Source organism: Schistocerca serialis, chromosome 2, assembly GCF_023864345.2.
Source record: "Schistocerca serialis cubense isolate TAMUIC-IGC-003099 chromosome 2, iqSchSeri2.2, whole genome shotgun sequence".
In the NCBI taxonomy this organism is placed as follows: Eukaryota; Metazoa; Arthropoda; class Insecta; order Orthoptera; family Acrididae; genus Schistocerca; species Schistocerca serialis.
In genome coordinates this window covers 1,047,844,683-1,047,867,067 of record NC_064639.1, presented here as the reverse complement: position 1 = coordinate 1,047,867,067, position 22,385 = coordinate 1,047,844,683, and the positions used below count along the sequence as shown (strand labels likewise).

Genomic DNA, 22,385 nt, shown 5'->3' with positions numbered 1-22,385 from the left:
AATTGAACGGAATGGACAGTGTCTTGTAAGATGGATATAAGATGACAAAAGCAAAAAGAGGATAATGGAATGTAGTCTAATTAAATCAGGTGATGCTAAGGGAATTACGCGGGCCGTTCAGAAAGTAACCTCCGGTTGATTTAAAAAAATACACCAAGTTAAATAAAAATATTTTAATATATACATCTTACAACTACATCTTTGCACTATTTTTCTACATAGTCTCCATAGCGATTGAGGCACTTATCGTATCTCTTCACAAGCTTTGAAATTCCTTCTGCATAAAAATCACCCGCTTGTGCCTGGAGCCAGCCTGTGACCGCATCTTTGAGCTCTTCGTCGTCATCAAACCGCTGTGACCCGAGCAATTTCTTCAAATGCATGAAGAGGTGATAATCACTTGGCGCCAGGTCTGGGCTGTAAGGTGGATGGTTGATAACGTCCCACTTGAACGACTCAAGAAGGGCCGTTGTTCTGCGAGCAGAGTGAGGACGGGCGTTATCGTGCAAAAAAACGATACCGGAAGTCAGCATACCACGGCGTTTGTTCTGTATAGCCCGTCGTAACTTTTTTATTGTTTCACAGTACACGTCTTGATTAATGGTCGTACCACATTCCATGAATTCAACCAACAACACCCCTTTGGCATCCCAAAACACCGTTGCCATCAGTTTTCTGGCAGAAAAATCTTGCGAGGCTTTTCTTGGTTTGGTAGGCGAATTTGAATGTGCCCACATCTTTGATTGTTCTTTTGTCTCAGGGTTCACGTACTTAATCCAGGTTTCGTCACCGGTCACGATTCTGTTTAACAATGGTTCTCCTTCGTCCTCATAACGAGACAGAAAGTCTAATGCAGAGGCCATTCTTTGAGTTTTGTGGTGGTCGGTAAGAATTTTGGGCACCCATCGTGCACAGAACTTACGGTAACCCAATCTTGCTGTCACTATCTCGTACAAGAGAGTCTTAGAAATCTGTGGAAAACCAGTAGACAACTCCGACATTGAGAAACGTCGATTTTCACGAACTTTTGCATCAACTGTCTGAACGAGTTCGTCAGTCACCAATGATGGTCTACCACTCCTCTCTTCATCATGAACGTTTTCTCGTCCACTTTTAAATAAACGTACCCATTCACGGACAACTCCTTCACTCATAACTCTTGGTCCGTACACGGCACAAAGCTCACGATGAATAGCTGCTGCAGAATATCCTTTGGCTGTAAAAAACCTTATGACAGCACGCACTTCACATTTGGTGGGGTTTTCTATTGCAGCACACATTTCAAACTGCCACAAAAACTAAACTAGCGCAGGTACGACGTTCACTCGACCACGGCTTGATGCCGACTGACCTGTTGAGTGCGTGAACGCACAGATGGCGTCGCTACTCCCCCCACAACCCACACTGTGACCAATCGGAGGTTACTTTCTGAACCGCCCTCGTAGATTAGGAAATGAGACACTTAAAGTAGTAGATGAGTTCTGCTATTTGAGGAGCAAAATAAATTATGATTGTCAAAGTAGAGAGGAAGTAAAATGTAGACTAGCAATGGCAAGAAAAGTGTTTCTGAAGAAGAGAAATTTATTAACTTTGAGTATAGATTTAAGTGTCAGCAAGTCTTTTCTAAAAGTATTTGTATGGAGTGTAGCCATTTATGGATGTAAACATGGACAATAAATAGTTTAGACAAGAAGAGAATAGAAGCTTTCGAAATGTGGTGCTACAGAAGAATGCTGAAGATTAGATGGGTAGATCACATAACTAATGAAGAGGTACTGAACATAATTGGGGAGAAGAGGAATTTGTGGCACAACTTGACTAGAAGAAGGGATTGGTTCGTAGGACACATTCTGCGGCATCAAGGGATCACCAATTTAGTGATGGAGCGAAGCGTGGAGGGTAAAAACCGTAGAGGGAGACCAAGAGATGAATACACTAAGCAGATTCAGAAGGATGTAGGTTGCAGTAGTTTCTCAGAGATGTAGAAGCTTGCACAGGATAGAGTAGTATGGAGAGCTGCATCAAACCAGTCTCTGGACTGAAGACCACCACAAAAACAACAGGTTTACTGATAGAAACATTTAGCATGAGGAGACAGTGTCTAAACAAAATTGTGTGGGAGAACATAAATTTAAAATTATGTTTACCATACTCATCACAGATATAAAAATGGATTATGGGAACAGGATATGATTATCGGTTGAATGCAATAACTATCCCCACTAAATTCCACATAGAGATATATTTCATACTTAGTCATAAATGTGTACACAGCTTGAGATACAGAACAGAACTTAGAACAAACATGGAGGCTCAGCAGAGCAATAAGAGTCCAAAGATGGTGTTAATAGTGGTCAATATGACCTATCGACCCGACCAAGGCCCCCCCCCCCCCCTCGCACTAGCTGTGAGGCTTGAGTGGAGGACATGTGGGTGTCGGCGTCGGTACTAGTAGTGCGAGGCAGCAGGCGCATGACCGGGATTTCCATCTTGGTTTAGGCAGAGTGCGGAGGTGGAGTGATTGTTGGCGGCAGGTCCATCTCATAGTCAGTCAACCAGTGGTGGTGGACGATGTGTCCGCCGACCCGAGAGCAGGTGTGTGGAACGGCCTGCGGCGTGGTGCAGGCGTGTGGCACGGCCTGCAGCATGGTGCAGGCATGCCCACCCCGAATGCAGATCGAGCCGTCCGAGAAGATGAATGCGCGAATTTCTGACAGGTTGCACTCGCGGGGGAGGGACAGGCTATGCACTACACTGACATTTAACTGCCCGTTGGAGAGCGAGGCCGTGGTGTCTGTTAGGAGCATGAGCACACGATCATCGAAGGTGATGATCAACACATCATCCACGCAGTGTGGTGGCACGTTGCAGCACCGGCTGAATGTGGGAGAGTGAGTCTCTGCAGTCGGTGAAGTGGTAGTGCATGGGGTAGATGGCGACATGCCTGGAAAACCTGCAAATGGTGACGACAAATCATGGGTTGGAGAAAACAGCGCCATGCGATGAGACAAAGTATTTTCAGGCTCCGCGGTGGAGATGTTTTCAGGAGGGTCCGACTGAGATGGAAGAGGGGCGCCGGAGTCCACGAAAGCAGGTTTGAGCCTGTGCAACGAAACAGTTTGAGGATGATCTTTAACCATAATGTCAAACATTGTCTCGGCCTCCTGGAGCACTTTAAAGGGGCCAAGGTAGGGTGATTGCAGGGGTTGTCTAACAGAATCATTCCTGAGCATAACGTGGGAGCAAGTGCTGAGTGCAGTTGGCACGCAAGTGTCTGGCGGGGAGTGGCTGATAGGTGGGTGTAGCCGTGCATGTTTGAAGTAAGTGCGCATGCGACTAATGAAATCTGGGGAGGGGGGAAAATCCTCGGGTGCTTGAGGCAGTATAAGTTCCCCTGGTAGGACTGGGTTCTCCCCTAAAACAAATTCAGAGATGATTCCCTGTAGGTCTGGTTTAAAGGTCGAACAGAGACCAAGTAACACCCATGGAAGCGCCTCAGACTAGAGGCAGTTTTTGTCTTTAAATATGTCTGCTTGTGTCTGTATGTGTGGATGGATATGTGCGTGTGTGCGAGTGTATACCTGTCCTTTTTTCCCCCTAAGGTAAGTCTTTCCGCTCCCGGGATTGGAATGACTCCTTACCCTCTCCCTTAAAACCCACTTCCTTTCGTCTTCCCCTCTCCTTCCCTCTTTCCTGATGAGGCAACAGTTTGTTGCGAAAGCTTGAATTTTGTGTGTGTGTGTTTGTGTTTGTTTGTGTGTCTATCGACCTGCCAGCGCTTTTGTTCGGTAAGTCACCTCATCTTTGTTTTTATATATAATTTTTCCCACGTGGAATGTTTCCTTCCATTATATTAAACTGTTAGTGACATGCACAAAGGAAATTAATGGAATTATAGACTCTGACAGTCTGTTCCTCAACATGAGTGGTAAAATACCAGTGGTTATAGGATTCAGAAAAGACCCTTTTTTAGGGTAGGGAGGACAGAAAGAAAACAAATTTTAAGAGAGGTTAGAACTGAGACAAACCTTCAGTTTGAGAAAGAAATCAAAAAACATAATTCCAGCTTATTACATCAACATAAACAGCCATTGGTTAAGAATTTTCAACTGTCAGCAGATATTTTAACTCCATCCAATTTTAAGTCAGTCAATGTGAAATGTCAGCTATCTTTATTGCATCAAAATATTCGAGGACTGAGAAATAAAATTAATGAATTAACTATCTGCATAGATGAATTAGAGTCTTCAAACCAAGCTGACATAATCTGCCTCTCTGAACATCATGTGACCACTGGTATAGAACTTTTAAGTGTTACAGGGTTTAGGTTAGCATCTCACTATTGTAGATCAGAAATGGAGAAAGGAGGAGTTGCCACATTCATCAGGAACTGTCATAAATTTAAGAACATAGACATTCATAAATTTTGCCTAGAACAGCATATGGAAGCATGTGCAACAGAATTAGATTTTCACAAAAAATCTTTCATAATATTAAGTGTATATCGAGCACCTGCAGGTAACTTTAATCTGTTTGTAAACCACCTTGAAGCTGTACTGGCCCATTTAACAACCAAAAACAAAGAAATAGTGGTTGCTGGTGATTTCAATGTAGATTTCCTTAAAGACTCTCCCAATAAGAACCTATTTGAGTTAGTAACACTATCATTCAACTTAATTCCCACAGTAAAGTTCCCCACTAGGATAACCACTTGCTCACAAACAGCCATTGATAATATCTTTATAGAAAAGTCAAATGAACAAAATTATATTACAAAACCAATAGTCAATGGCCTCTCAGACCATGACATGCAGTTCCTTCTGTTAAATGTTAATACTGAACAGGATATAAAATCTGTTAAATCTGAGCTCAAGAGGGTAATCAGTAAGCCAAAAATTGATTATTTTAGGACACTCCTCAGAGACATTCACTGGACTGATGTTTACAGTGCTCATGGCATGAATGAAAAATATAACATTTTTGCTAATAAAGTGCTTACCTTATTTGAACACTGCTTTCCCCCAAAACTTACCAAGGTTAGAGCAAAGTCTACAAAGAAGCCATGGATTACTCGAGGAATAGGGGTATCTTGTAAAACAAAAAGAAAACTGTATCTGTCAATCCGAAACATTTCCAATGTTGATGCTATAGCACATTATAAGAAATACTGCAAAATATTAAAGACTGTAATACGGATGTCAAAGCAAATATATTACAAGGAAAAGATAGTCATATCAGATAACAAAATAAAGACAATATGGGATATAGTGAAGGAGGAGACCGGTAGAACCAGACATGAAGAGGAACAAATAGCATTAAGAGTAAATGATGCATTGGTGACAGATGTGTATAGTGTTGCAGAACTTTTTAACAAACATTTTATAACTGTTACTGAAAAGATGGGGTTGTCAGGTTCGGTAGATGCTGCTATGGATTACCTTAGACCAGACATTTCAAGTAACTTCCATAATATGAATTTGACCCTCACTACCCCAACAGAAATAATGTCCATCATAAAATCTTTAAAATCAAAAACATCTAGTGGGTATGATGAAATATCAACAAAGTTAATTAAAGAATGTGATTCTGAGCTAAGTAACATATTAAGCTATCTGTGTAACCAGTCGTTTATCAGTGGAATATTTCCCGAATGGCTGAAATATGCTGAAGTTAAGCCACTGTTTAACAAGGGAGATAAAGAAATAGCATCAAATTTCCGTCCAATTTCACTGTTGCCAGCATTCTCAAAAATTTTCGAAAAAGTAAGGTACAGTCGTCTTTATAACCATCTTATCTCAAATAACATACTGTCAAAGTCACAGTTTGGATTTCTAAAAGGTTCTGATATTGAGAAGGCTATCTACACTTACAGTGAAAATGTACTTAATTCATTAGACAAAAAATTGCAGGCAACTGGTATATTTTGTGATCTGTCAAAGGCATTTGACTGTGTAAATCACAATATCCTTTTAAGTAAACTAGAATATTATAGTGTAACAGGAAATGCTGCAAAATGGTTCAAATCTTATATCTCTGGCAGGAAACAAAGGGTGTTATTAGGAAAGAGACATGTATCAAGCTATCAGGCATCATCCAATTGGGAACTAATTACATGTGGGGTCCCACAAGGTTCCATTTTGGGGCCCTTACTTTTTCTTGTGTATATCAATGACCTTTCATCAGTAACATTACCAGATGCCAAGTTTGTTTTGTTTGCTGATGATACAAACATTGCAATAAATAGCAAATCAAGTGTAGTCTTAGAAAGATCAGCCAATAAAATATTTGTAGACATTAATCACTGGTTCCTAGCCAATTCTTTGTCACTAAACTTTGAAAAAACACACTACATGCAGTTCAGAACTTGTAAGGGGTGTCCCAAGAGTATATGTCTAACATATGATGACAAGAAGATAGAAGAAGTGGACGGTGTTAAATTCTTGGGATTACAGCTTGATAATAAATTCAACTGGGAGGAGCACACCACAGAACTGCTGAAGCGTCTTAACAAATCTCTGTTTGCAATGCGAATTTTGTCAGACATAGGGGATATAAAAATGAAAAAGCTGGCATACTATGCTTACTTTCATTCCATAATGTCATATGGGATTATTTTCTGGGGTAATTCATCAAGCCAAGCTAAAGTTTTCCGGGCACAAAAACGTGCAGTAAGAATTATATGTGGTGTGAACTCAAGAACATCCTGCAGAAGCCTGTTTAGGGAACTAGGGATCCTAACTACAGCTTCCCAATATATTTATTCCTTAATGAAATTTGTCATTAAAAATATATCACTTTTTCAAACCAACAGCTCAATTCATGGAATCAATACTAGAAATAAGAATAATCTTCACAAGGATTTAAAGTCACTTAGTCTTGTACAAAAAGGTGTGCATTATTCAGGAACACACATTTTCAATAACTTGCCAGCAGCCATAAAAAGCTTAACAACCAATGAAATTCAGTTTAAGAGAAGCCTAAAGGATTTATTGGTGGCCAACTCCTTCTACTCCATTGATGAATTTCTGAGGAAAACCAACTGATTTGTATATAAGTACAACATAACTTCTGCACAATTTCAGTGCAGTAATGTGTTCACTGAAAATTTGTGTGTGTGTGTGTGTGTGTGTGTGTGTGTGTGTGTGTGTGTGTGTGTGTAAGTATAATCTAACTTCTGCACCATTTCAGTGCAGTAATGTGTTCATTGTAAATAAGTATTACAGTAGTTGTATTACATGTTTCTTACCTTATAAATAAATATAAAACTTTTTTATTTTAAATTCAGTGCAATAGTATTTGTAAAATGACTCTTAGTGTTCATTAAAAAATGACGATCATTCCACTTGGGACCTGTGGAATGGTACATTAGCTTATTTGTTTTAGTTTAAATATTTGTCATGTATTGTTGTTTTTCTGACATGTTCCACATCCTGGAGGACCTCCTCACTACGGATCAATTGGAATGAAAGTAAATCTAATCTAATCTAATCATGATACACCAAAAACAGCAGACTGACATCACAGCTACCAGACTGTAAAACCCCCAAGCCAGTTACAAACACTTGGGCTTACCATTACTAGCACATAAAAACTTTCCAGCACAAGCATAAGGTGAGGCACTTAGCACGTTCAGAAACACCACTCAAAACTCTAATCAACAGAAGAATTTAAAATGCGTCCCCAAAATGATATTGAATACTAATGTTGTTTCACTTATTCTATAAGTGTATATGCATGTAGTGTACAGGGCGAGGCAAAAAAGATGTTAAAATTAATAGGATGTTCTCTTTTTAGTTTTTTCACAAATGGCATCCTGATATTTCACTGAGGAGCAAAGGAAGATAGTAGCCTGGATGGAGGTCTTTCAGTCTCCAAGCATTGTACAGGAAAAATTCAAGGCCTGGACCAAATGGGATGCGCCATCACATCTGACAACTGGTAAGATCTAGGAGAAGTTTGTAAGGACAGGGTCTGTTCCAAGATGACTGCAAGGGAGACAGCAGTAGAAAGAGATGTGTTTGAAGCCAGCCCAGCCAAGTCATCACACAGACTCTCTCAAATGTTAGTGGTTGGAACTTTTCACTGTGATTTAAGAAGTTAAGCCATACCACTTTTAGATTATGCACCTGCTCACAAACACAGACAAGAAAGCCCATGTGAGTGCTGCACAAATTATCTTGGAAATGGTGCACATGGGGTGACATTCTGTTCACGTTTTCTGATGAAGCAAAATTCCACATTGGCAGTCATGAGAAAAAGCACAGCTGTGTCATCTGGGTGACTGAGCACCTCCCTGGAAATTTGACAACACACGTGGGACTTCCCCAAGGCAAACGCTTGGTGTGGAGTGACCAAATTTGGAGTTATTGGACCTTCTTTTTTGAAGAACAGACAATCAGGGGAGGCAATTAGCTTGCCATGCTAAGCACATTCATGGAGGAGAATGCACCACTTACCATTCTCCAATGAGGGTACTTCCAGCAAGACAGTGCCCCTCCCCATTACAGTCAGATGGTTCAGGAGTACTTGTACAACATACTTCGTAAACATTGGATTGGAGGCATGGTCCTCCTATGGCCAGCACGTTCAGTCAACCTGACGTCATGCAATTTTTGTCTGTGGGAGATGGTCAAGGATCATGTCTATGCTGGCAAACCTAGCAACTTTGATGACTTGAAGCGCCACATCACTGAGGTCATCACTTCTATCCCTGCCCAAATGGCCCAATGGGCTCACAATCAACAATGGACAGATTGTAAGTCCACTGAGCAGTATGAGTGCAAATTGAAACCATGTAACCAAATCCCAGCCTTGTAATTTCACTTGATTAAACATTCATTTAATGTTGCCACCTTTTTGCCTCACCTTGTAGTGTTTGATGAACAAATTATACTGTGATAGTAATTTATTTATTTATACATCCAGGGATCATCTCAAAATGATATAGAATTTGTCATCATAATACAGAGAAAATAACTCCAATATACACAATGGATTGTCGAGTGCTTTTTTGTGAATGGTCTCACTATCAATTTCAGTTTCAAAAAGACACAACATACCCACTTCCACACATCTAGTGGTACTACAGCAATAGTAACTGTAACAAATATTTAGGATGGGAACTTCAAACTTTACAGTTCTAGGCGCTACAGTCTGGAACCGCGCAACCACTATGGTTGCAGGTTCAAATCCTGCCTCGGGCATGGATGTGTGTGATGTCCTTAGGTTAGTTAGGTTTTTGTGGTTCTAAGTTCTAGGAGACTGATGACCTCAGAAGTTAAGTCCCATAGCGCTCAGAGCCATTTGAACCATTTTTCAAATTTTATAGGTGTCCGTACTAATGATAATTTAAACAGGAGAAAACACATTTTGAAACTCCTAAACAAGTTAGCTCATTCACATATGCTCTTTGAATCATTGCAAATTTTTAAGAGAAACAAATCAGTAAGTTTACAATTTATTTGTATTTTCATTCAATAATGTCGTATGGGAAAAGAAAGTCTTTGTTGCTCAAAAACGTGGTATAAGAATAATATGTAGTGCTCCCCCAAGAGCATCTGGTACACCTCCATTTAAGGAATTGGGCGTTTTGACTAATACTTCACAGTATATTTATCTCCTCATGAAGTTTCTTGTAAATAATCCACTTTATTTCAAAAGTAATCTGCTGATGCACACGATTACTACATCAGAAGAAAAAACAACATTAATTACTCCACATTAGGGTTATCTTTAGTACAAAAAGGAATGCACAATGCTGCCACCAAAATTTGTGATCGCTTACTGGTTCCAAATAACAAAAAATGTGTGACAGACAGCAACATTAAATTTTAAAACAAACCATAAAAGTTTCTCCTCAACAACACCTTCTATTCTGTAGAAGAACTGCTACTTTTGTAATGTGTAAAAGGTGGTGGATAAGGAGGAATAACTGCTAGTATGCAGCCATATTTCTATATGATTGTGTAAGGTGACTTGTTCCACATCATTACAATTAATCATGTAAGTGATGTGGGTGGAATATGAAACTAACTAACTAACTACAGACAGACTACGTAAGTATGGACTTGTTATAATGAGGACAGGACAGATGGTCAGTCATGGCCTTGTCAAACATTGTGAGCATTTGCCCAAGATAATTTAGCAAAACCACAGTAAACCTAAATCAAAATAGCCAGACAGAGCAAACTACACCCCCTCGAATATGAAGGCAGTGTCTTAACAGCTACATTGTCTCGTTCTTTTTATCTTAAACAATATGCAGCAAACTTAACACTGGATTTTGCACTGCACCACTTTATATGGCCCCTGGTTACTCCTGAACCATGAACATTGTATCTCACCATATCTTTTTCATAATGTGTACAGCCTATGTATTTTTACACATATGCATTTAGATACACAAAATGTGGAGTGTTAATTGAGCCTACCAATATTAGATGTCAGCTTCATGTCATTATATAATGATGTGACATGTGATGCAACACATTTGCAAATAGGAAGAGAACAGAATACTGACAATTTTTTCTTGGAATGTAGGTTGTTGTGACAGACTGCTCTCTAGCATAGCCCAAGGTATAAATTAGGTTGAAAAGGTGATTATTTGATTGTGTGTTAGTGAAGTCAGTGAATTTGAATGTGGTGAACCTCTGATCTGGCTTCAGACTACTAACTTCCAAGTCAGTCTACGGATCAATCTGTCAGCACATTCAAGTTTTATCACACTGAAACCTTGTTTTTTAACGCACTTCAGTACACACCACTAAAATGCCACAAAGCACTCTACCGAGTACTGATACGTTTTCTAACTATTTACAGTGCTCTGGCCAACTGATACAGCTGTCTAAAGATCCTTGCCAGGGTGCACTTTGATGACCTCAGCATTGTCATTTTAGTAAGAAATTAGATTTGTCCTATTATTAATTGTAGCTGTGAACATCTGTCAGCTGAAAAACATCCCTCTAACGTATTCACAATTTTCTATATCCTAAAACTCTTGTTTCAGGTGCGTTTTTTTAAGTGCTGTTGACTCAACGTATTTAATTAAACTATCAAACACATGTCTGGATTTTACTGACAAATATTAGTTTGGCACTTTACCTGGCGAATTTCAAACTTTCTGGAAGGACACTCAGATCATTCTTAACAGTTACTGACTCAATAATGTTGGGTATTACATCACCAATATGAATTAGACACTGCACTATCTCACATTCACCCTCAATACAGCACCACTGTTCCTTGTTAATGAGAGTAATACCTGAAAAAAATATTAGTATATAGCTTCAAAACTAGTAATAGCATTCCACCTCCCAAAGTCCTTATCACTGATTTTTTGCAAAATTATCACTTTCTGCGTCACACAACTTTCTGCATAAGCATCCAACTGTTATTGAGTAGCACTGTAAATGAGGCAAAATTGATGGCCCTGCATTTGGTTTCATCTTTGAATAACTTCTTACAGATGTCTACATTTCTCCATCAAATATAATCTGGCCTGTTTTTACTATGCATTCTTCAATCCTTTATGCATGTTACAACTTTGGGAAATAAGTGGGAATTTTTCTGAAACACTTTTCCTACAGTTCTTCATCGCTGGGTAAAGAAAATGTATTAATGGTTTGATTCTGTGACTTTTACAGCACCTCGAAACTTTTGCTGTCCGAAAAAGTATATTCAATATTTCTATTAGAATGTAAAAACACAATTTATTAATCATTTTGTATATATTTACTTAATTTATACAATCACTTATGGCGTAAATGCTCATTTATTGTTAAAATACAATAACTACTTATACAATCGGTAGCTGCCAATAAATACCTACAATAAATAGATCTGAACTATATAAACTTCATATTAATAACTGAAGATAATAATACATGATGCACCACACAATGCGAATGTTGTAGTGTACCACACATACAAACTCTTGTGGAAACAGGACCCAGGCCAATGGCCAAGGAGAGAAGTGAGTGACGTCACCTGCATCAGATGGCAAGTTGCAGACTAATGTAAGCAGATGGCTTTAGTTACAGACTTATATGCCTTCTTTATGAAATCATGAAATTTCCCAGTCGGCATCAGATATTGATTCATTGCCTCACAGTGGTGAGTCATACAAGGATATGGCCTGTTATTACATTTTATCTGTGGTTGTCTTAGAGTTCACCAGTGATGGTACAGATAACAGCACCTTCAGGACTGATCCCCTCAAAAAAAAAAAAAAAAATGCCTCAACAGTAAGCAATGCCATCAGTTCACACCACAAAGTCATCAATGTAGAATTAAGTGTACCAGTTGATGTGCATGTGGATTTTCCATTGCCTGTATTCTTCATACTGGCATGTTCTTGGAAATGGAAATGGGCTTCATCTGTCCACATGGTCGCGGCCGAATTCTCGCGTGCCCTCTGGTGGACGGGACTCTATTTGTGGCAACTACCGTCCGTGACGCACCGTGCCGATGTGCGCCTCCCGCGATCTTTCTGGTGGCTACTACACACAGAATGTTCCATGGTCGTTCATTGTCCACTTCCATGTGAGCAAGAAATTCCAGAGCTGAGTATGGGTGAGTTTGTGTGGATAGTGATGCAGGATGTTTCATAGCATTTTATGCACTGTGCTCACAGGCATATCCAATGTTTGGGCAATTCTCAGTACTCTGCGTGTTTGAACACGACCACTCAGCCCATCCTACAATGCAGTGTCCACCTCTACAGCAGGCGTCAGATCAACTGATTTCCTCCTCCTGTCACACTGCACTTCAAAAGAACCTGTCTTTTTGAATTTTGTAATCAGTTTTTCCAAACCCTTAGCAGACATTGAACCATTGCCTTTTTTTCATATCCTTCAGTGTCCAGAACTTTTGCAGCACTCTTGATGCACAATCACCATTCATGCAAAATAATTTAACCAGCAGCACATGTACCCTTCATGGAGACAGTCATGTTGGGCACCTCGGACACAAACCGAGGAAACGCATCATGCTGCATATCTGTTGGCTTGCATATTCTGATGCTTACAGCACCATCTATTGGTCAAATTTATTTACTTATTTATTTACTTTTTTCCTTCCCATGAAATTTCCCCCCGTGTCAATAATATGCCATTCAAATTTGATGTCATTCTGAGTAGTGGTTCTCTTTCTATAGTGTTTTGAAATTAGAACTTTAATTATGGTAACCCTGTATATAATATTTTACTTTGGTTCATGTTAATGGATTTACTGATTAAAGTTGATCAAAATGTGTAATGAAAGCTATATTTTTGAGTAGGCCTTCGGCTCCAAAAGCCCATATCAATGATGTTTCATTGAATGGTTCACATGCTGACACTTGTTGATGCCCCACCATTGAAATCTGCAGCAACTTGCGGAAGGGTTGCACTTCTGTCACAATGAACGATTCTCTTCAGTCATCATTGGTTCCGCTCTTGAAGGATCTTTTTCTGGTCGCAGCGACGTCAGAGATTTGATGTTTTCCCGGATTCCTGATATTCACTGTATGCTCATGAAATGGTCATATGGAAAAAAATAACCACTTCATCACTGCTTTGGAGATGCTGTGTCCCATCGCTTGTGTGCCGACTGCAACACCACGTTCAAACTCACTTAGATCTTGATAACCTGCCATTGTAGCAGCAGTAACCTATCTAAAAACTGAGCCAGACACTTGTTGGCTTATACAGAGTGAAGCAAAATTCAAGCACTCGGGCTTTGCAGTGTGACTCCTCTCATACTAGAGATAAAAAAATGTCTGTCACAAAACTTCGTCCGATAAGTACATCCGGCAGAAAAAGGATGTTAAAGAGTGGTAATCTGGGATTGCTGTAATCACGTATGGTAACTACCTCTGCTCTCACGTGTAAGTCGTACTGTACAATTAGTGCAGTGGATAGAGTTTTGGGTTAGCGTGCAGGAGGTTGAGGTTTCCATCCTGGGTTACGGCGCATTTTTTTATTTCCCAATTTAATTCTGACATTTCATACTGTAATATACACCGTTTCTTGGGTCACATGTAGCCTCAATTTACACCATTTTGTAACGCTGAACATAGCAGATACGTGGTTAGACAAATAAGAAGTAGAAACTTGAAACAAATGACCTGTCATAGGGCAGAATAACTACAAAAACAACATTAATTTTGAGATTCCAAATTATGATAGCACAGTACAATAACACAACATCTACTAGTCATTTATACTACGTGTAATATGAGAGCTCAGATGTTGCAACTTAGCAACCAGTGACAATAATGATGTCCATATTAATGACCTCATGACCTTCACAAGAGAATACATTGTCCTCCGAACAACAGATGCTCAAAGCAACCTTCCTGCACGTCCAAACATTGTGCAACCCACTGGATCATACAGCTATGGATCCTTCACAGCGAAGCTGCGTCCATAGTAACAAGAGCAGCATGAACATGTGCTACCAGTTCACCCACACTCGTCGGTGGAGTAAAGCACACATGCTCATTCAGGTGTCCCCACAGGAAGAAATCCAGTGGATTTAGGTCAGGTGAACACGGTGGCCATACAATTGGACTCCACGTCCAAGCCATTTCCCTGGAAATGTTATGTCTGAGGAGAATGTTCGGGTTGGTTACACCAAACAACACTCCCATTTTACAGTAGTTCATTTATTTGCCTCTTTACACAAGCAAGGCTTACATAGAACTAACATGGTGGTTTTGCCCAAAGATAATCTTAGTATAGTTCAAAGACGATACTCAGATCGCTGCTGGTGTCGACCTCATCGGCACCACGTAGCCCCCCCCCCCCCCCCGCAGTACGGAGTACTCTTGAATTGAACTCTTGAGAGGGGGGAGGGGGGGGAGGGGGTGACTATGGCATCAGCAGGGCTGGTCCGCGGGAGCCGGACCACTGTCAGCTCAACAGTATCATTGGGGAGCTGTGTCGGTAGATGTCATGGAGGAAGGTTCGGCCACCGAACCCTGAAGTCGTCGAAGCGCGCCAGCCGTCGTACTGCGCGTGCTGGTCGTGCGACAACAGGGAGGCCAGCGGTTTGCGGGTGTAACGGAGCGACGACGACGATGTCTCTGGTGGGCGTGGCGTACACACGAAGCATGTCCAGGTCGACATCGGGTGAGAGGGGAACACATTTTACCAGGTGGCAGGGAATGGCAGAGGTTGTGTCATGAGCACCGGTTGAAGGGAAACACACGACGAACAGTGTGTCATCGCGTAGTATTATAGAGATGTCGTGGATTACGTCCAGGGGGACAGGCACAAACACCTCGAGCAAGGGCTCGTTCAAGATTTGGGGGGGGGGGGGGGGCGTGAGAAACCTCAATAGGGTGAGGCAGGCGGCGGAGGAGAGGTCGAAGGGACCGGCGAAGGGCCCGGCATCGAGGGCATGATTGTAGGTAAGCTCGACGTGGGGAGCATGTGATCACTCAACGGAGTGTGTGAGATCGGAGTAGAGGGCGAGGTCAGAGAAGAGCTTGACGATTGGAACTGGAAGTCACTCGACCGAGTGTGTAAGTCCGACATGGAGGGAGTGGTCGGAGAGTCGTGAGCCACGACAGTGAGTGGCGTGGTCGTGACCTGAAGGGGGGTAGAAGTGGGCTCAACATGAGGAGGCTTAAGTCTGTTGAGAGAGCAACCGCTGAATCTTTTGTCTGGATGTCATAGATGTTTGCTGAGCGCTGGAGAACTCAGTACGGGCCGGTATATGGAGGTTGTAGGGGAGCATGGACAGTGTCATCTCGGAGCATGACGTAATCGCAATTGTCCAGAGATTTCGGGACGTGAGCCTTAGGGCGGGAGTGGCTGGCATTACGTACATTATGTATATTACGGATCCCATATCCAGCATGTACATTTTCTACATCATTAACCAAGCCATCAAAATGATTAAATTTCTATTGCCACCAGTAGAAGTTACAATACTTTCACTTAATTCCTAAGTTTTCATTCTGATAAAGACAGAGTTCAAAACGACACCCAACTGAAACACCATAATACCTTCACGAGCAATCTGTTCCTCATGTACACATTTGTGAATATCTAAGGCAGTAGAAGCGGAGGATTCCAATCGAAGTTGCACTGGATACAACCTGTTCTGTTTGAGTTCCACGTCCTACTTACAGGACTTTGTTAAGAAACACACGAAATTACAAACCTCACACGAGACGCAAACATACAGTCGCGGTGGCTGTGGACGAGAGACCGATGCCTCTCGTCACAGTTACCACTCGACTGTAGTATATTGTGAGTCTTTTTTTTCCAAAAGTTGGCAGGTTCATACTTCCAAAGAAAACAAGACACCAACATCTCCCCAAACTGCAGTGAATATACCAACTGAATATCTCATATAATGAGTACATCATATTGTGAGGTCATTCTTTTCCAAGAATTGGCAGGTTCATACTTTCAAAGAAAAGAAAGACGTCAATCGGTTCCAAAATTGAAGGGAATTTATATAAAATATATCATATAATATATGATGAATATATATGAATGTATAATAAACTGCTCCTTTATTTCTTCTGCAAAAGAGGCTACAGTAGTACAGCGTCTCGAACGATCACCCTCTACCATGCTTCTCAAGATGGTTTGCAGAGTTTAGCCGTACAAGTAGACGTAGATGAGTCGATACGCTCATTCTGTCGCCTTCGATACGGAGTGTACACGTGACGTCACGCGTGGCTTTGCCAAGCTCACCCATCCAGAACTGGGTAATCTCTACGAACGTCATGTTTGCATAAAGCCTTGTGAACTGTAGGTTACCCTGTATCCAATATGAAAGGAGCTGTCTATCGACTTCCGTGATCGTTTGGTTCACAACGCGCGTAGCGAACATAACGTTCAAAGCAATAGCATTCACATAAAATAGAGAGAACAGGAGGTAACGCTTTTTCCTTACTGCAGGGCACGTTAACCTGGAAGCTAGGTCGTTTACAAATATATAAAGTTCTGTTGGTTTGTAATTAGAAAGAATAGGTAGCAGATGAATTAACGCAGCGGTTCATTTATCTTATGCCCGATGAATAAATGCTGTTTCAAAACAGTGAGGATCTCTCTCAGTATAAATAATATTTGTTGTAATAAAATTATGAACAACGTCATATTGATGGTTAAAGATGTAGTTAAGGATTTGTTTGACAAAGAAGTGTCTTAAGAGAACTATCTCGTAAATTTTCTTTCGTACTCTATAGATGGTTGCGACTAAGTTGCTTTTTAATTCCTTTGCAAAAGTGTCAGTCTCTGCTGTTTATTCTGGGTGGTAGTTTGTTTTACCAGATGATAAACGTGTTTTGAATATTTATTCGCATTTGCGTGTTTCACGCGTAACTTGTAAATTACTGTCAATGACAATTCATACCGAGAGGGAGGAGGGGGGAGGGGGGAGAGAAAATACGTTCTATACACAACATCGAATATTACGGAAGAAATATACTTCTATTAGGTCAGTAATAAAGTCTCAGAACCTATTGGGAAGGCGAAAAAAGAGAAAAAAACTCAAATGGGGCGGGATGCAAACCACCTTTACAGCTACCTACAGTTTATAACTCGATGCTCGTAACCACTAAACCAAAATGAATTAAGAAATTCTTCCTTTTGTACTATAACTTACAGCTTCGACGACTTTAATAGCCAATACGTCATTAGGTGAAGTTTAAGTATAACAAACCGTATCAATAATGATGTGTTTTTATAAATCTTTAGTGTGTCACTGCCTTGAAACTGCATACTTTCATAACACGAAGTTACGATACAAAACTGCGGAATCCAATACGATGTTTTTCAAGCACCCAGCATCAAGTGTTTACGAAAGTCGATAGCAGTGCCTGTAATCTTCGATAGTTGCGTGTGACATGAAAATGACGTCATGTTTGTACAAGTCTTATGAACTATATGTTACCCTCCAGAACTAAGAGCCCTCGTTCAATTCTTTGGAAACAGACAGCTATAGCACTGCAAGTGGCTTTCGTCAATGCTTAACAGGTGATTTAGTAGAATTGTAGGTGTAAATAAATCGACATCAATAAAGATTCTTCTAAACGCAGTCTGCATGTTGAACAGCGTCTTTCACACACAGCGTCTGTCATCCTGGCAGAACTTGTGGGAGCGGGAGGGCAACTAGGGAGGTTATAGACTGGACATGAGCCTTTTGCTTGCATAAGCTCATTTTGTAGGTAAAACAATGTGTAAGCGAGAATTAGCGCCACATCGTACTTTAGAAAGTGATGTCTACGACGTAAGTTTCGTATGAACGCGGGCGCGCTCAAATGTAACGCCTCAGAATTTCTTATGTGAAAACTCTTAACAGTTAAAGCAAAGGTCATCCACATTCTCTGACATGTTCCACATCCTGGAGGACCTCCTCACTACGGATCAATTGGAATGAAAGTAAATCTAATCTAATCTAATCTAATCTACATCTTTATTCTTCGTGTCTACAAATTTGCAGCCCTTTTCCACAGTGGCAGCTTGTCAGAAGCCACGCATCTTCACTTTTGTATGGCAGAAGTGGTAGTCGTTGTTGCAATAATAATTTAGCAATAAACCTTTATGCACTTTTGTCAGCGAGCACGAAATACGTTAGCTTACGTTATTCCTTCTACACTGCCAACACTAGGGAGCAAGTCAAAGTGCGAGAGCTTAACCGTAAGCCAAGACAGACGGAGACGCGAGTCCGTTTCTATTTATGCGGATGCCAGGCCACCTTAGAGCCGTGGTAACCATGAAGTAGGAACAGAAGAGGGAGTACAGGCTGTCGTTGCCATATTGCCATGTGCTTACATGGCACGGGAGGCCACCAGCTGTGATGTCACCTCTCTAGGTTTCTCTTATGTTAGTTTTTCTGTGTGCAGTAGTTGTCCTGTGTGCAGTGAATATGGATAAAATCCTGTCTCGTGTGAGTTCTGATGTAATGTTTTCGAGTGAGGACGTTATTACTATCTTGCAGAAACTGTCGTTTTTCAAGTGCATTCCTAAGTTCATGGTACGAGTGGCACAAATGGTTCTGTGCTAGCATTACAAAAGGAAAATTATTTTCCCAATCATGTTTGCTCTTAAGCACAAGAAAAACTGTATGGTCTTCTGAGGGTTTCGACGATCTGAGGAATCTGTCTAGGGGTTTAGCATGGCACGTGTCTTCTAAAGATCATCTAAGTGGTTTCATTTCATATTAAACACTATCCACACAAGTGTTCAGTATTTCAGAGCTACTTGCAGAACATCAGATGTAGTGTTTTCGTCGCCACTGTAGTCTTGTACCGAATGGAAGCAAGGGAACACAAATGCGCCTTCCACGTCAGGCGCCAGTCCAAAGTGACGCCTAGGTAGCGTCCAGTGTTCGTCCATGGGATGGGGCCTCCCATGACGCTGAGTGGCTGCAGGTCGGCGGGAATATAATTGTGCGTGAATATCACCGCCTGGCTTTAGGCCGCGTTGAACTTGAGCCGCCATTTTGTTGCCCTAGCTCCTAGGACGTCGCAAGCCGATTGTAGGTGGAGACGCAGCAACCTGGCGTTGATGCTGCGTCCATATAAAGCTGTGTGTCGGCATAGAGCGTGATGTGCACCCCCTGCCTCTTCGGGACATCGTCGGTGTGAAGTGAGTAAAGCAAGCGGCCGATGAAGGACCCTTGCGGTACTCCAGCTGTAATGGGAGGCGCCAAGTCAGGTAGGACTGGAGCAGGCGTGCGTGTGAAACCAGTAGCCTCTGTGTAAGTACCCTACTGGCCATTAAAATTGCTACACCACGAAGATGATGTGCTACAGACGCGAAATTTAACCGACAGGAAGAAGATGCTGTGATAGGCAAATGATTAGCTTTTCAGAGCATTCACACAAGGTTGGCGCCGGTGGCGACACCTACAACGTGCTGACATGAGGAAAGTTTCCAACCGATTTCTCATACACAAACAGCAGTTGACCGGCGTTGCCTGGTGAAACGTTGTTGTGATGCCTCGTGTAAGGAGGAGAAATTTGTACCATGACGTTTCTGACTTTGATAAAGGTCGGATTGTAGCCTATCACGATTGCGGTTTATCGTATCGCGACATTGCTGCTCGCGTTCGTCGAGATCCAATGATTGTTAGCAGAATATGGAATTGGTGTGTTCAGGAGGGTAATGCGGAACGCCGAGCTGGATCCCAACAGCCTCATATCACTACCAGTCGAGATGAAAGGCATCTTATCTGCATGGCTGTAACGGTTCGTGCAGCCATGTCTCGATCCGTGAGTCAACAGATGGGAACATTTGCAAGACAACAACCATCTGCACGAACAGTTCGACAATGATTGCAGCAGCATGGAGCATCAGCTCGGAGACCATGGCTGCGGTTACCCTTGACGCTGCATACAGACAGGAGCGCCTGCAATGGTGTACTCAACGACGAACCTGGGTGCACGAATGGCAAAACGTCATTTTTTGGGATGAATCCAGGTTCTGTTTACAGCACCATGATGGTCGCATCCGTGTTTGGCGACATCGCAGTGAATGCACATTTGAAGTGTGTATTCGTCATCGCCATACTGACATATCACCTAATGTGATGGTATGGGCTGCCATTGGTTACACATCTCGGTCACCTCTTGTTCGCATTGACGGCACTTTGAACAGTGGACGTTACATTTCAGATGTGTTACGACCCGTGGCTCTACCCTTGATTCGATCCCTGCGAAACCCTACATTTCAGCAGGATAATGCACGACCGCATGTTGCAGGTCCTGTACGGGCATTTCTGGATACAGAAAATGTTCGACTGCTGCCCTGCCCAGCACATTCTCCAGATCTCTCACCAACTGAAAACGTCTGGTCAATGGTGGCCGAGCAACTGGCTCTTCACAATACGCCAGTCACTAATCTTGATGAACTGTGGTATTTTGTTGAAGCTGCATGGGCAACTGTACCTGTATACGCCATCCAAGCTCTGTTTGACTCAATGCCCGGGCATATCAAGGCCGTTATTACGGCCAGAGGTGGTTGTTCTGGGTACTGATTTCTCAGGATCTATGCACCCAAATTTCGTGAAAATGTAATCACATGACAGTTCTAGTACAATATATTTGTCCAATGAATACCCGTTTATCATCTGCATTTCTTCTTGGTGTAGCAATGTTAGTGGCCAGTACTGTAATTTACACACAAGGCCCTCGTGCCACAGGCTGTCGAAGGCCCTCAGAACGTCCAGCAGTACCGGCCCAAGATACTCGCAACGTTCCAGCGCCCCCATCGCCTCCTCTATCAATCGAAGCAACTGCTGCTGTCTAGAGTGGCCCTCCTGATGCCAAATTGTTCGTCAGGGAGCAGGCCTTCCTCTCTAATGGGTCGCCACAGCCTCTTGATAAACAACCTCTCGAATATCTTCGAAACTGTGGACAACAGGCTGAACAGTCGGTGGTTCTGCTCCAGCCGCAGGTCTTTTCCTGCCTTGGGGACTGCTACAACTTCCACAGGTTTCCACACAGATGGGAAGTTGTAAGTCCTCAGCATGGGGTTGAAGACTCTCGTCACTTGCTACACAGCTTTCGGTGGGAGCATCTTCGGCAGTTCATTACAACCACCTGTCTTCGTCGTCTGCAGGCGCGCGAGTTGCTGCGCGATCTCTTCTTCTGTGACTTGTTCGATCACATCGTCCACCTCTCTGTGCACCAGGAACACAAGGAGACGCTGCTCCAGCAGGCGGACTTGTTCTTCGTCCATGATGTCCTTCACCGGCGTGAAATTGGCGGCGAAAGCGTCCGCTAACGCGCTGGCTTTAGCTTCAGATTCGAGGATGACGTCACGCTCGACCTGGAGCAGCGGGATTTGCTGGCGTCGTTGTAGGATGCTCTTAGTCAGCCTCCAGGCTGTTCCGTCTTCTATTTCGCAACGCATTTTTTTGATTGTGGCCTTCACTGCCGGCTGTCGTGTAACCTGCCACTCTCGGAACAGGCCGTTCTTCTCCCTGATGGCCTGGAGGATGTTTGGTGGGAGTTGTTTCGAGTGTTCCCAAGGTCGTCTTCGTTTTCACGGTGTGACTGCTGCTGCTTTTTCGTGTGTCAGGCACGTGAATGTGGCAAGGGCCTCGTCAGTGCCCTCGGCCTGCAGGTAGCACATGGCAGCGATTGTCTCCTCCAGGTGGTCCCGAAAATGGTCTCAGGCATCAGTGCAGTACTGCTTGCAGCCCTCCGGTGGTGCGACTACGTCAGTGGCTAGATAATAGCACATGTGTGGTGGCGATGGCGTCTTGTGCGGCACCCTTGATGATCGCGACGTCTAGGACAATGGGGTGGTGAGTGGGGTCAAAAGGCCCGAGCACCATCGCATAATGTTGTTTGGCTACTCACAGTAGCCTCCTCCCACTAGGAGTTCCATTCCAGGTGTTAGCATTGAAGTCGCCACTAATGAATAAGTTGCCTTGCA

The 22,385-nt window shown here is 42.4% G+C and overlaps 1 protein-coding gene across 3 annotated transcripts in view; it reads right to left on the bottom strand.

The window, feature by feature from the left end:
• Positions 1 to 22,385, bottom strand: part of LOC126458486 (leucine-rich repeat protein SHOC-2-like) — a 180,679-nt gene that overhangs the window by 143,206 nt on the left and 15,088 nt on the right. The gene's annotated exons all lie outside the window — the stretch shown is intronic.